The sequence below is a fragment of the Centruroides sculpturatus genome, unplaced genomic scaffold (assembly GCF_000671375.1).
Source record: "Centruroides sculpturatus isolate CEXI.00-Female unplaced genomic scaffold, Cexi_2.0 scaffold242, whole genome shotgun sequence".
Lineage (NCBI taxonomy): Eukaryota > Metazoa > Arthropoda > Arachnida > Scorpiones > Buthidae > Centruroides > Centruroides sculpturatus.
In genome coordinates, this window is record NW_019384574.1 from 786201 (window position 1) to 803146 (window position 16946).

At 29.9% G+C, this 16946-nt stretch overlaps 1 long non-coding RNA gene across 3 annotated transcripts; it reads right to left on the reverse strand.

Moving 5' to 3' along the window:
• Positions 1-8625: 8625 nt before the first annotated feature.
• On the reverse strand, positions 8626-16724 carry LOC111624275. Of its 3 annotated transcripts, XR_002756551.1 has the most exons (3): positions 16129-16724; positions 10197-10255; positions 8626-9201 (listed from the first exon to the last, which is right to left on the reverse strand). It is a non-coding gene; the product is annotated as an uncharacterized LOC111624275 (long non-coding RNA). The 3 variants fall into 3 exon arrangements; XR_002756549.1 differs by lacking the exon at positions 16129-16724 and having other exon boundaries at positions 10197-15728; XR_002756550.1 differs by lacking the exon at positions 16129-16724 and having other exon boundaries at positions 10092-15728.
• Positions 16725-16946: the final 222 nt, after the last annotated feature.

The following is a 16946-nucleotide window of genomic DNA, read 5'->3' on the forward strand; positions in this document are numbered from 1 at the left end:
TTAAAATCTTTATTTAATAGACTCCATCTTTACATTTAGAAAATATATAAGAGAGGTTTGTTTATTAAGGTAATTAAACTTTGGCGATTAAAGGTCGAGCGGTGGGGAGATAAAGGGGTTCGTGTATATTAAGCAACTCGTTGCTAGATTTTTTGATTAAAATAATTGCAAATGATTATTCATACCTGAAATTTTTCAAATGCTCTTTTTCCTTCTCGTCTTCAATTTTCTCTCTGTTTATTCGTTTTCAGAATATCTATAAAATGCGGTTTGTTAAAATCTCCTAAGTCGAACTTCAGACACCTTATGATAGTGAGTAGAACTCGTGTAAGAAAACTTCCATCTTTTTACTTTCACTAACCCTTAACTGGGTCGAAAGGACGAGGAAGTTGACGTCAGCTTACCTCTTTGGGAATTGCTCACCCGGATTCGATTCTGGGTGAGCAATTCCCAAGAAGTTTTTATCCCGAATGTATTGGTCTTCACCCCTCACCACCCAACAGGCCCTATTATGGGCCTTGCTGAACCCATAGTGGATGCAGAGGTAAATTTAACGGCGGACGCACCGGGCTTTCGCCCTGGGTCCCACAAAACCCCAACTTTACACTTGACACCAAGTTGGATTCATATGTGCAATTCCAATCAGTCCCTGTAGGTCATTGCCAAAAAGCTTTCCATCCACCTATAGCTTGATTTGACTGCTAAGCGATATTTTATCTCCAGAGGGTTCGAGGTCGATATTGGAAGCTTCTTCTTCCCTTCGACAATGTACAGTACGAGGTTAACAGAAAAGTAGACTAACTTCCACACCCACCCCACAGGAAGGGGCTATATGCAAGACAGGATTATTTAGTAGACGTGGAAGTTTTCACCAATGGATCAAGGATTAGTAATGGCACCGGGTGTGCCTTTTCTATGTTTTCTGGAGGAACAGAAATTTTCTTTGACACGTGTTCTTCGCGGTCTTCCAGGATGAGGTCCTTGCCATTCTTTTCGCAGTTAGTTGGTGCGAGGTGAATCTTGTTGAAAGGGTGATTAACATCATCACCGACAGCTCTGTGCTCTGAAAAACAAGGACAGTCTTCAACCACTATGCAGGAACATTCTCAACATCATCATCTCACCTAACTCTAACAATTTTTCTATTGGGTGGATTAGAGAGCACTGTTGTACTCCAGGGAATGGTAGAGCTCTGATCAGCTGGCGCGGTCTGCCGCCGACTGTCGTAACATCTCTGACTATTGTATTCTTTCAGCCTCGAGATTTGTCTTCTCCTTTGTAAGAAAATGATTAAAATTTGGCAACACGAGTGGGAATCTATTCCCCTGGATCACATCTCCAGGAGCTTCTTTCCAAGCATCGAGTGGCATCTCCACAGTCGGTGGTTTAATCCAAACTTTCAGACTCAGTTTCTGACGGGACACGGGCAGTTCAACACGTATCTCTGTCGATTCCATAAGTCGAGTTCAATGCTGTTCAGTTATTGTGGAAATTCGGGATTCGACACTATATCTTTCCCTGCCCAATGCTTCATAACATAAGGCAACTTATAAAACTTAAGTTGCATGCTAAGAATGTGAATTGGCCTTGTGATCTGAGTCTCTTTCTTGAGAGCAAAGACAACTATCTCCTTCTAAAGGACCTTATCTAGCGGTATTTTGAAAGGGCTTACATCCGGTAATTAGCTTTATGTGCCACAATGTAGTCATACGCGTCTGGTAATTGTTTTTGTGTCGTCTGTCCTTCTGTTTACATGCGATGTACCAACTGTTAGTAAAGTATTAACACGTAAAAATAGCAAAAAATCTCACGTGGCCAGTCCGTTTTTTAGAGAAGTTTTACAGATCTTTCTCACGTGTCTAACATCTAAATAGAAGTTTCCCCATAGAAAGTCCTGCCGGAAGGATTTTCTATGGGTTTGCTAGTATTGAAACTTACTATAATACCTGCATATAAATTATTTCCAAATTTTTCTCTCTGGAAACGATGGAGTCTCAGTTTACTGTGTTTGTGGTTTGGGCCTCAACAGTCAGCTAACTGATTGGTATCCTCCAACATGTAAATATTGTAATTTTCTTAATACGTATATTTTAATCATTACTTCTATTTCATCTTAATGGTGTATTATAAAAATTAACTGTATCTCGGCATTTTGATGTATCTTTACTTACTACGTATGCTATATTCTCATTTTCTAAACGCGTGCACATAATCTTGTATTCTGATTTAACAATTTTATACTGTACTCATATACAGTATTTACTTTTATTTTGTACGCGTTTCACAATTTGTATACGACTTACATCATATTCTCTGTATTCAACCTCCAGCTATGCCTAGCGTTGCTGAAAATGTGCATTTTGTGCTTTAATAAAATAACTAAACTAACTGAACTGTTTGTGGTACATTGATAATGATAAGCAGAAAATACATGGGTAACACGAAATTCAAGCGAAACTTTAAAATGAATAAGTTTTCTAATAAAATATTTCTTTGATTAGTACTAAAAATAGCAAAGGAAAAAAACAATGTAGGATTGATCGGATAAGGAAACGCAACACGGAGATCTTCCAAAAAGGGATGCCTCCGGGAGGACTTTGTGTAGGAAAGTGGCTTCTACATAAGTATAAGACACATGAAGATGACCCGGAAAACTCCACATGATCAGAGCTCTTCGGTGAGAGGCAAACCCGTGACCAGGACCATCAGTGTTTGGTGGTTTTTATCCACTCAGCAACTAATTACATAATAACGTCGACCAGATGGTCGAGCGGTTTAGGTGACAGCCCTACTGCTCGTGATCGAATCCGGACGAATTGAATAATCCCTGGAATTTTTCGGGAGTGGTCCGTCCGGATGTCTGATCTCGCCACGTAGAGTTTTCGTGCAGGGACCAGTAGCCAATGTTCAGTGGTTTTATCCACTCGGTCGATGACGGGCTTTCAAACAAAAGAATGGCAAGGGCATGTTTTTTCTTTATCGTTAAAAATATTGATGCTCAAAAGTGAGTTACTCGTCGTATATATTGAAACTAGTAGCCCGGGACGCCCCCTAGTGGGCGTTCCAGCAGCATTACAAATTCCTGAGACATGTTTAATGCACTTAATATATGAAAGTTGTGTGCGCTTAATGTTTAAAAGTTTGATTCAGTTAGTATATATAAATGTATACATTTCTTCATCTTCTGCAAGCCTCCACGTATTGATTGTGCTATTCTCTGTAATGTTTCCTGCGCACGTCTCTCCCTTTGTCTCGCAGCAGCGGCAGCTTTACGTTCCCCCACAGTGGCGTATTTCTTTGGTCGTGCCATGAAAGGTTTCTATTATTATATTAAAATATTACCTTAACTATTTCANACAATAATAAATTCCTATTACAAATATATTGAATTATTTATATTGTTATATATTGGGCAAATAATAATTTTTGGGCCAAATGAATAATAATAATAATTTATATTGTTAATTTAAATAATAATTAAAATTGTTAATTTGAATGTTTGAAATATGACACACGATAGGGGCGCCTCTAGTGTCCGTTATCAAACGGTTACGGGACAGACGGACACGTTGAATGGGTTATATATATATATAGACATTGGATAGTCGGTGGAATCACGCTCAACATTCCAAACACCATCGTCAAACTTTTAGGCTTACGAGAAAGCGGCGCCGAACGTCACACGTACACGTTTAAAACGTGCGCCTCAACCTCTCTATTGACGAGTAACTCACTTATGTATGTATCAATAATTTGATACAGCTACTTAGTTATTCATGATTCAGTCATTTCACTGAAAGCAAAATAAATCATGTTCCAAACCAATTATAATTTAATGGTCTTAAAATAATCTTTATATATTGGTTACTTAGCTTCTGGGCCAAACACAGCTTGAGTTGCCAACTTTCATAGTAACAAATTCTGAACACATTGAAAAAAAACCAACTTGAAAATGTGATGAGCAAATTAAAACCTACAAACTTCAAATTTTGTTTCCTTGGTGATGAGGAGACAGCCAGGATGGTCGAGGTGGTCAGCTTACAGCTCTGGAGACTAAGAATCGAATCCCAGCGAACCACCCCAGGAATTTTACATATGGATCCCATTCCGAATACGTCGAGCACCCATCCTCACTGCTGACCCGTTGTGGATTCAGCCAGACACATAATGGGATTTAAAAAAGCATTTAATATCCAGAGAGCAGAAAACAAAAATGAAAAAAATAAACTAGCGGGAATGAAAATAATTCAGATTACGATTAGAGGTGCCAACTTTTCAGGAGGAAGAAAAGAGCTGGAAAACATACACTTCACTCATTTTTCAGATCATTTCCGAATAGTTGGAAACCATAGCCACACTACGAATGCACCAAGAACTATAAAAGTAATGTACCACAATTTATTTCACAATAAATATTTAATTTCAAAAATGGAAAACAGGGATGCTTTGCTTACGAAATCCTATTACGTCCATATTTACATTATATAGATATAACCCAATAATATATATCTTGCTTTTGTACAAATCCAATCACCATCATCATATTTAAATAACACATCCACCATGTATCTTGTGTAAGTGGTATTTCCATATCAAACTTAGAGCATCTAAGTTTGATATTTTAGTCAAACAGTAATTTAGTAGAATGGTGATAAGTGTTTCTTTGTGTGTTAATATCATATTAAAGGCTGTCAATTGTTTTACAGTCCTAAAACCCATCAGTTTGGGTAATCAATACATTCACTTGAAATATCATCTTAGTTTCCACCATCTTTTTTTATTTCTAGTTCAAAGTAACTGATTCATTTTCGTATTCTCTAACACTGGGAGAAAATCTTTCTCCATTAACTTAAAATTGCCAATTTGGAAATAATGTGTTTGCCAAAGTAATCATATTTGAAGAATCTACAGTGCATGGTCAATTGAAAAATTCATTCCTAATTGTCTTCCTGAAACAAAAGAATTTGGTACATAATACATTTCACTGATTGATGAACTATTTTCAATGAAGAATCCAATGATCATTTTGTTTAGATCATAAAAGTTGGTCACTTTAATCTTGTATTACACACTTCAGTTAGTTTTAAATTGTTAATACTGGTTCCAGCCAAGAAATAAATTATAATACATTACTTTTTGGAAAAATTTGTATTGGAAATGCAGTATTGCATTTGAAATTAATTCTAATGATCATATCAATAATGTATGTAAAAAGTAATCACAAGATCCTTAATATGACTAAAATATTACATTAAAACTTTCTCATTAATATGTACAGTATATATGAAGATAGAATGAATATGTAATGAACTGAACTATTGGTTCAATTCATTAATTTAATTTTGATTACACATTCATTGTATCTTTATAGTATAAACACAACAACAGTATAGGGTAATGTAATTTTTAAAATTAATACATGGGATATTGTGAGATAATCTGCTATCATCTTGCATAAATTTAGGCTTGTAAAATTTTTTAATTAATTATAATCAAGACCTAGAGATTTCAAATATGCTGACAAATATTAAAATGCTGTAATCGTTTCTACCTTTTAAATTTGAATATATTCATATATATTCAATATATATACCCAATAAATATCAAATTTTCCTACTAATGTTTACTTCACAGAATTATTTTCTTATAGTAATTCATTTTATAGAATTTGTTAATCTTTTCAATTGAGTGTTAATCACTATTGGTTTCCACAACATTCCCAAGCAATCTATTGTTTTCTCCACAAACAAAAATTGCCTAATTATGTTAACAATGTAATTGTATTGCCAAATTCAATGACAAACCAAATGTAATTGTTAATTGGTATAATATAAACAGACACTCTTTGTACAATGCTAATTATAAAATGGAGATAAATTGATTTCAATGTCATTTTTAAAATCAATTTGTTTGTTTTTATATGAAACATATAAAAGTTATATAAAGTTTAGTCTTATACAGGAGAGTACTGTGGCTCCGACCCCTCGGCTAAGCTTTATGCAGAGGTCTGTGCAACATGATCTGGCCACACATACACTGTAAGACTAAACTTCATAAACAGATTGCTAAAACAAATGAACTTATTCTTTATGATAAATCTCTTCAAATATTCTGTAAGTTCAAATATTACACAAGATAGTGCATAGTTAAATTATTTCACATCATCCTATATGTAACAAACATAGATCATTTTTAGCATGAAGTTTCATATTATCTTGGGCAAAATCCATTATATACAATGTGTTCCAAAAGTTATAAACTTTAATGCTTTATTACAAACTGAACAAGTTGTACAGGTATCATTCAAATCACACTTGAAGCCATTTATGTTAGTGTGTTCAATTGTTAATCCTCAACTTCAACAAGCTTTGCACTGTGGAAAACACCTCAAAATATGAACCGACTGATCTGCATGTTTTTCCAAATCTGAAGATGTCTTTTCATAGAGATATCTTGAAGGTAATATTTATCAAACTGGCTCAAAGACAAAGCTTGAGTCGCCTATTGAGTGCGACATATTCACTATTCCAAAACACATTCTTCAAAGTGCAATGTCAAACTTTGGGATAATATTGATGATGATCAAAACTAAATATTGAGATCAAATAATGTAAATTGTTTTCAAATGCTAATTTATATAATATTTGAGTAAGATTTATATGTATGTACAGTACCTTCTTACTCAGTTATAATAAATACATTAAACTTGATATGTAGGTTTAAAACACTGCAATAGCTCTTGTAATATCTTGCACATCAACTATCATCAACTGAAATCTTCAGACATTTAAAATATAATCAATTCTAAGAAAACAATTTTTTTTTAGAATTTCAAAATTTCAGAGAACAGCAGCTATTGTCTGAAATTTTGAATCTTAAACTCATCATTACTTTTAAATTGCTTTCTGATTATAACAATATTTAAAGTATTCTTCAATTAAGAGAATATCTCCTAATCACACAATTAAGGTTAACTTACATTCTGCAATTAACATCTTATAATAAAATCATAAAATAATTAATTTAACAAATAAACCATCTAATTTTAATGATCACAACTAACATATTTCTATGAGGAATAAAATACGATCATTAATGACATCATGACTAGCTAAAAATAATCCTTTTCACACTTCCATTTTCATGTTTTCCTATAAATTTCCTAATTTTATATAATTTGGCAAATTCAAATCCTATGTGAGTAGAATTTTTGAATGATCTGAAAAACCATTATGGGATAATTCCCCCTTTTCTCATTTTCTTTCTTCTCAAAATAATCTCAAAATAACGCATTTTGTCTACTTGTTGCAAGATACATTCTATTAAAACCAAATAATAAATATAGGCAAGTCTATTCTTATCTGCAGGTTTCATATTTAACAGTTTAAAACAATTTAAATTCAAAATTTAAAACTGTTTCAAATTGTTAGTAATTTTGAACTTGAAATCTGGAGGCGGCAACCAACTTGCCAAAACCAATTGTTCTATTCAATGAAAATGTATTTTAGATCAATCAATCAAATTGTATTACTTTATTGTAATCAAAACAAACCTTAGGAACATATAAGTTCCATACTTAATGATTTTAAATCTTAAAAGAAAGATGTATATTTATAATAATTCAGTAAATATTAATGATACAGCTTAAATTATGGGCTACAATTTTAATAAACATTAAAATACTTTATTAATACCCCATTTCCTTATTATTATTTTAATCAATGTAGTGTAATCAAATACATCCTGTAATATTAACCATAACAGTGTAGAAAGATTATAGGAGCAATTGTATCTGTTTTTGTATAAACTAATAAACAAAACTAATATGAAAACTAAATTTAGATAATGCTATTGTTTTTGGGAGACAATAACTTACAAGAATAGTATTTAATATATAAATTTCAAATAATTTTCTCACAAATAAATATTAAAATAGCCATCCTCAGGCTTAACGATAGAAAAAAAAAGAACATTGGCGTTCCATTAAATAGAATACATAGATTTAAATACAAAAAATAATAATGGAAAAACAAGAAAAATAGAGTAGGCAGAAAATGTTAATTTTTCAATAAAACTATCTCAGCAAAAAAAGGTGTAGTGTGAAAATTTTAATATTAAAATAGCTCCTGTAATCCTTTAATGTATGTAATTTTTCTTATCATCTTTTCAGGAAAACTGTCTTTAAAAATTTTTTAAACTATTTTATCTTTTATCAAACACTATTAAAACTTTGAATATTAAATAATGTGATATCAAACAAATGATACTAATTTTGATGTCTAAGAACTCAAATGCACAGATTTATTCTGTGTCATAAAAATACAACAGTCAAAACACCAACATGTGTTTTCTTAGGGACCGGAAACTGTCGAAAGTTTTACATAAACACATAATATACAACACTTTGTACATGAAGCAGGTTGGCCACTCGATCGTGGACTCAAATACCACGGACTCATCACAGTCATGGTTTCTAACAACATACTGTTTTGAATGCAAGGCAATGTCTATAAAATAAAAAGAAATGAATAACACCACATGGTTTCCCGTCTTGCGGCGAGATACAGAAATAGTTCATGATGTGTGGAAGAAACATTTCGATCAATGTCTGATATTTTTTTTTTCTTAAAGTGCATGCTAGATACATATATATATATATACCGTATATATATATTGTCATCAAATTTTTCATCTGGACGTGCAGATTAAAAAACATTATCATCTCTGCACATGATCACTTCTCAACAAGTGAATGTCTCACCATGGAAATGAAAACTCACATCTAAATGTTCTTGTTTTTGGTTAATCACTAAAACCATTCTAGCCGAAGCAAACAACTGATTCCAGCAGTTTGTTTATGTAGGATTCACAAGACATCAATAGAACTTGCCAGCAAGAAACTGTCTGTTAATGCATTAAATATTCCAAATTGCACTGGTCCTAAGATCAATGGTGGAAGGATTCATCAAATTCTTTCGATGATTAACTTGAACAATTAAGCTGCGGTGCATCATTTACTTCAATATAATTTTCTGATACAAACACATGCAAGAAACTACGGTGCATGATGAGCACAAGTCGATGGCACGTTTCACTCCAATAAAGAATTCCTCTTAGAAGGTTGCACATCAAACTGTTTTGGCACGTAAGGATGGATTGTGCCAACGGCTGCAGCTACTGCTTGCTGACTGGCAATCATTGCTGAAATATTGAAAAGAGAAAAATGTCATTATTCTCAACAGAAATTAATACACTAAATTATGATTATAATTTAAGATTTTTAAAAGTTTTTTAGTAAATTTTTTTATTATTAAAAAAATTATTTTAAGCAGTCAATTTAAAATATAATTATAACAATTATTAAAAATTAAAACAAGAGTACAAATTGTTTCATAAGCATGATTAATCAAAACATTTGGGACAGGCAGAATAATTCACAGCTTTCTCCAAAACACCAAGTCTTTGCAACGATGAAAGTTTTTCCAAATTTAATTTTTCATATAATTATTATACTGATTTTTCACTCAACAAAAAGTAGATTTGACAATACATTTTATCATGAGCACGAGTTATTCCACTAATTAAGTAAAACACAAAAGGTTGTGCTCTTAAAAGCATCCAAGGACAACATTTTATATTTATTTAATAAATTTTTCAATTATTTTCAATAAAATTTTTATTACGGTAACAACCAAAACACAATTGTCCTCTAATCAAATGTAGTCTACTTATTAATTACATCCCAAAGGGTCTATAAGAAAATGATGAAATCATTAAAATTTTGAAGATCCATACAATTTTAGTAATTGCACATTGTAATAATAATAATAATAGCAGTTTAAACTTTAGTAACTTCACATTCCATTTGCTCTAGTCTACTTTCAATTTTCCATTTATTAAAATATTATTAATTAATAATTATTCAATTTCGGTAAGACTGAATTTTTGTGGTGTTGGAGAATAAACAGAAATGAGTAATGTGAAATATTCTCTCTCTGCCTCGCAATAGAATTTTTAAAATGGTCTTTACTTAGGAAACACTCAATACTCTCTGGTCAAAGGAAGTTAAAAGCAAATCTTAATTAACACACATGATTCTTTTTTGCATTACGACAAAGAAAAGCCCTTCTCCAGGGATCTTTTTTCACAAAATTCTGGCGACAGTTTTAGAAAAATGTTTATTGGTCCATAATTACCGTCAATCTGTAGGGGACTCGCCTTTGATTCTGAGCTTGCTTCCAATGTGGCGGGGTCACTAAAACCAATCAAATCAACCTCGAATTACCATACATGGAGTGAAATTTTCATTGGAATGGCATGTAAATTTAATCTATCAATATTTCTGTCTTTGACAGATGTGCAACAATAATACAGAATACCGACATCCAACAAAGACTGTGGAGTCCCAGAGAAGGGCTTTTCCTTCGTCTCTGCTGGACACGACAACTCATTTTCCAGTGGATAATAAAGAAAATCATTTTCTGGAACAAAATGCTGCCCAACGCCAGTCATAGTTTTCAACAAATAAATGTAAATTTTCTTCAAAAACACAGTTAACCTTAGGTACATGATCCGTTTCATTGGCGGCAGTAACCAAAACAAAAAAATTTATGCTAGAAAAAAAAAATAAATAGACTGAGCTTTGTCACAGTGATATTTTTTTTAGTCATCACTAAGTAATTAGTAATGTAAAAATGAAGGACAGCCATGGTGGAGAAATTGATTTTCTTTAATTGTGGCTGAAATTTTCACACCTTAATAATTTCTATTCAAACATTAAGTTAAAAAAAAAAACAAATTTGATTTTAAGTCTATTAGGCAACCAATAATACCAACTACAGAACATTGTCTTAATTTCTAATTGTACATTGGATGCCCAATAAGACGGGACTGAAAATTAACATCTGTTATTTTTTTTTTACATGGCAGTCCAACTGTTATTTTTCAATATAATCTAAGAATTAATATAGATTTAAAAAAAAATAACAATAAATTATGAATAGGAAAATAAAGATTCCATTTGAATGATCCATGCCAAACTGCATTTGTACTCCAAACTGCAGTTTTCCAATTAGCATCCAATTGATTTCATTAATTCGTGCTATTAAATTTATCAGATAACCAAACTACTAAATTACTAATACTGGAATATCATAACATAATGGCAAATCAAATATATGATTAATAGTAAAACAATCATAATCAATTATAACCGTAAACTAAGCAATCATCTTCAAAGCGTAAGTACACAAAAATGTTTATCCTTTAAATTCAATTATAATCCTCTTGTCAGTACAACGACCACCATGGCTGAATTACAAAACAATTTTATCCACATAATACAACTTTATATATTCATGCTACCTGTATATACCAGTTTTTAATATTCAGATAAGTAAATTTTAGAAACCAAATAAATTAGAAACATGTGTAAACTGTCTCTTTAACGCTTAATTCATTTTTTAAGTTTATCACAATTTTTAAACACATTATAACGAAGTTAGTTATCAACAAAAATATTACTATTATTATTATTATTGTATACAATATCTGAGAAATTACTGTACAGTGAGAAATTTGTAATGATGTTAAAGTTACAGGTTTGGTATTGCATACAACTTATAGGCACTTATTGCATACGAGACCTGTAACTTTAATGTCGTTACAAATTTCTCACAACACAGTAACTTCTCAGACACTCTGTATGTACCTACTTAATTGTAAAGTTACATAACAATGATCTGCCATATAACTTCATGGTTGAATATTAGTAAAAGTTAGAGCATTAATAAAAAAAATTGCTAATTTGGGCTGTTCTGATAAATCTGGGATTATACCAAAAATAAAAATATTTATTTTAGAAATTTTTCCCATTCTTAATTTCAACAGTTCTACAACAATAGTATTTGTTAATTTCCCACTTGTATGTGCTTTAAATAGCAGCTTAAATATGACTAGAAACCTTAATTTTTAATTATGATTATTTCATTTATGCAATTGGATAGATTCAATGAAGACACTAAACAAAATCTAAATTTGTCTTTACATAACATTATCCAGAATAAGATTCAAATATAACATTGCAAGATTTATGGTAAATATAATTTATGAATTTATAAGTTGTGCATAAACTTATAATCAAATTATTATTATTACATTTCAAAACATTTTTCAACCAAAATCTCAATACTGATGTCTTCATATACTGTACTAAATACTTTTGCACTGTACAGCATGGAGTACTTAAAATATAAAAATACCTTCAGAATTTGAACAGTTTTGTTTGCAACTAAGCCTTTAATTAAAAAATGCAGTAAACTTCTTACTGATTAACCACTGAACAATTAATGGAAGCTTAAAAATGCTTCCTGTTAATGGAAGCTTAAAAATGATATCAGATTTATACAAATCACTGATTGAAAAGCCAATCTTACTGAAATGAGAGAAAATTATATCTACATTTTTTGAGCTGGAGTAACTAAATTATGCAATCAAAAGAATGTCTTACCATACCAATTTTTAAACTTTTCTACATGTCTATCTCAAATGAATACTCAATTTAAAATAAAGTAATATTTGTGGTGTATGCCTTGTCTGAGTTAGACAAGGCATACACCACAAGGCATACAACACAAACAAAAGAAAACCTCAGATTTTGATGTTAAGTAAACAATTTAAAGAAATCAAGCATTTTTCATATTTTGGAATATATATAGATAGCAAATTTGTGTTATTATTTGATTAAAAAAATACATACACATATAAACCATTTGTAATAACACACACTTATTATAATTCAATTATTTAAAAACAGATGTAATATTGTATCAAAATTGTAAAGGGCAATTATATACTTATCCTTGACAAATCTAGTTAACCCTGGACTATTTAAATACAGTTCTTTTACTTGGAAAATTGTCAAGAAAATTATTTAAACAAGCAATTCACATTCCAGTATACTCTTCTAACAATATTTTGATGTTATTGTATACAAATATTTGTGTTCTCGGTCAAAAGATGGGCCAACCGCATGCAAACCTGAGCGTATCCATACTGAAAGAAAATTTTTGACTTGTTCATAAAACTTTGCAAAATTGATGTCATATTGCTATGCTTCAGTTAATGGATGCTATAATCAAAAATTAAAATCCGACATAAAACAGAAAAGATTTTTCTCAATTTGTCATATAACAGTTGCAAATGACACATCCAAAAGTTAATAATAGTAAATTCTGTATATGATAATGAAACATTAAGACTAATGGAAAAAAGTTATAATAAAAAGTTGAGGATAAAAGTATATAAAAAATAATATGAGATGATGAACATGTAACTGATACAAATGAAAAGTATTATTTTAAAACTGGTTAATTTCAACCAATTTTTGGAGATGAACTGAATTATAATCGAAACAGCAGTTTGTTTGGCTTTAATCTAACAGTTTGAGAGTTGATGTTCATATATAATTATAACTATGCCAAAAATGACAAAATTTCTGTTATTTTTATAGATGAAACAGATAGTGGTCTTTGAAATACTTTAAAAAACTAGTTATTTTCTGTTTTAAGCCAATAACAGATTTTTTTATGAAAGCTAAAACATAGAATAACTGACTCAGAAATTTTATAATTAATATTTCACCAATTATTTAATAAATCGGTGATGATTTTTACACCAAAAAAGAAAATATGCAAAATATAAAGTATATCTTCTGTTCTTTTAAAAGGAATTTTCAACATTAAACTTTTTATGGCATCAAAGATGATAGGGTATTAAAAGACTTGATTATTTACACTTTATTATCATTATTATTATTAAGCTTTGTTCTTGTTGTTATAAGTGTAAAATTATTTAAAGCTTTCAAAAATCGCAATTAAGTTAATACAGAGCTTAACTGAAAAATGAAGCTTGGTACCAACTTGACAATATCTTGTGATATTTTTGATCTGCATCTATTTGCAACTTTATTGTTTGTGATACGGTTGCAGTAAAGCACGATACTAACAATAATATAAAATATCAATTAAAAATCATATGGAAAAGTAAATTTTCTATTATAAAATCATAGATATTAATATTTTCTTGGCTTTATTAAATCAATGAACGAATGTAATGAAATTCATAAATTATATTACACAATAAAATATAAACAGTTAATCAGCTAATTACTTAGTTGTCTAAGTAATCATATAATTTTGATACATCACAATAATCTAATTGGAGTTAGCGATAAATTTGATTTTTGTTGGGTAAACATATCCAAGCAAGCAATAGTCATCAAATAATTTTACAAATTTGGAGTAAATGTCTATTCCAAGAATGTTTATTTCTTTGTTCAGGAATGTACAGTACTTATTATTATAAAAAAATGTTTGATAAACTTTAAGATTTTCAAAAGTATAATTTGTTTTCGTCCTCTGAAGCATTTTTTTAGATTTTGAACTTAATTTCTCATATAAACATTTTGTTCTACTTTAATAATAGTAGCTATCTCCAAATATGCAACTGGTACACTGGGCAGCAAGACTTCATTTCCAGCTATCTTTCATGACAGAATTTCCATCTTGCTTAATATTAAACATTTCAGAGTTCAGAAGTCATCTGTGGATATATTGTGCCAAACTTTGCTCAGCCTACATCCTTTCTTTCCCCCAACATGTCAGGAGTTAATTTGATGTTAGAATGTCTGTCGACTTGGTAAATATAGTAGTTGATACCCAACGTATCCTACAGTCTGTTATGATGTCTTATAAATAGAAGCAGATCAAGAAGATTACAACTTTATTGTTTGTGACATAGTTATAGTAGTAGATGATTTTAGGAATTATGCATAGACAACTTTGATGGAACATGCTTAATTTTTGTACAATTCACTTAGTGTTCCTCAGAGCCAAATGATTGCCATAATGTATCAGGCTATTTTTCTGCTACTATTAATAATTATAATTTTAAATAATTTGGTATTAGAGGTAGGCATTAGGCACCATCTCTTATTAAATTTAATAATAATAATAAATTAATATTTTATTAAATAATTTAAAATATTCTGCAAAAAAGAATTGGCCTGGAGTGGGACTCAAACCTTCCGCTCCCGCCTACCATGCAGATGCATTGCCAGTTACACTCAGACCATTGAACATAACTGATTTTTTGCTTCAGGACATATTTAATTCTTGATATAACCATCCAAGATTAATCACGACGCTGACTGAGAATGATTCATACACCCATGGCCTATATAATCATCCACTGTGGCACTCAAGCCAGATATAACTTTACCCAGTATGGTGTATATATACATAAACATCTATATACAACTAACTTATTTAATATGCTTATATATGTATATATACACTGTGTTTCTCCAAGTATATATAATGTCTGAAAGACAAAATCTATAAATTATTTAATTGTAAAGTTTAATTTGTTTGTTTACTTGATGCATTTGAATTTTTTTAAAACTTTTCTCATACATTTGGGCTTTGCTATTTTTTTTTACATTAATATTTTCTAATGTATATTTTATCTTAAGCTATCAAGTCTTTCAAATTCTCAAAATGCTGAATTTTATCCTACAATTTAATTAATACGAAGTTATACTATACAATAATATAAACATAATTTATCTTGTTTGCTATTCCTGAAGTCAACTTAAGTTTTAATTTAATCATTAACATTCATTCATATTTCTTAAATTATAAAAATTATACTGTTCAAAATTAAGATATTTTTCATAAAATAACGAGAATAAAATTACTTAATTTGTTAAAAATCGAGTTAAAATTACTGAACACCATAAAGAAAATTTTAAATTTCATGCAATTTATACGATAACTAATTATAATTGAAATTCGTTTGTCGTAATTTTTAAATAAATTTCTTTACTCAACTATTCTATAATTTGGATTTAAATTTAAAATAAATTACTAAATATAAATAATTTTGTAGTGGATAAAAATTATTATTTTAACAATTTTTGCACAAAAACTGAATTATTGGCAATTAAATTAATTATACAGTTATTACGCATTATAAATTAATAAATAAACAAATGACATAAGATTTGTAATGCATGAGGACGATAGAAATTCTTTATTTGAATGGTCAAGAATAAACTATGCAACTCACCATTGATCAAGCAAACAACAATATACTTTTAAACATTCACGTCGTCCTCGGGAGAAGTAATATGGAATCATCAACCTCTTCAAAGAGTTGAATAAATATTTGCTGGAAAAATTATAAACTTGGGTTGGATACACTTTTCTCAGAAAAATGTTTTTGTTTTTTTTTTTTAATTCATAAAGCAGGCAAAAGATAATTTTAACCATAGCAACAGAAACTAAATATACTATTCACAAAACAGTAAAAACTCCAGAAATACTATGAAGGCTTTAAGAATTTAAGTTGTGTTTATAAAAATTTACAAACAATGACGGGAGAAGAATTGCTTTAGGTTAAAATTAAAACTTTTAATTTTACAATATTCAAAAGAAATTTCTCTTGCCATTTTAATAAGGAAAATCCAGCTAGTTATTCGTTATTAAATTGGTAAACTTTGAAGAGTTATAAGCTAATCATAATGATTTTTTTTGAGAAGTTTTCTTTACCACCCAAAAATAGATTAAATTTACTTCATCTAGAAATTCTCTAAGAATAAAATATTTTCTTAAAACTAAATAATAATACATAAATTTATATATAATAAATTAAATATGAAATTCCAGAAAAAAAAGGAAAATATAAATCTAATTTTGCATTATTTAAAATAATAATGAAATATTTTTTTAAAATCTGTTTTAATCGATAATACATTTCTTATTGGCATTCAACAAACAAACAAAACAGTGAAGTAGCATGAATTATTTTATCTCTCATACTATTGGTGCTACGGTATTGGCAAAGGGATTAATACTCCATCACCTTCCAAATTACTAACAGCAGAT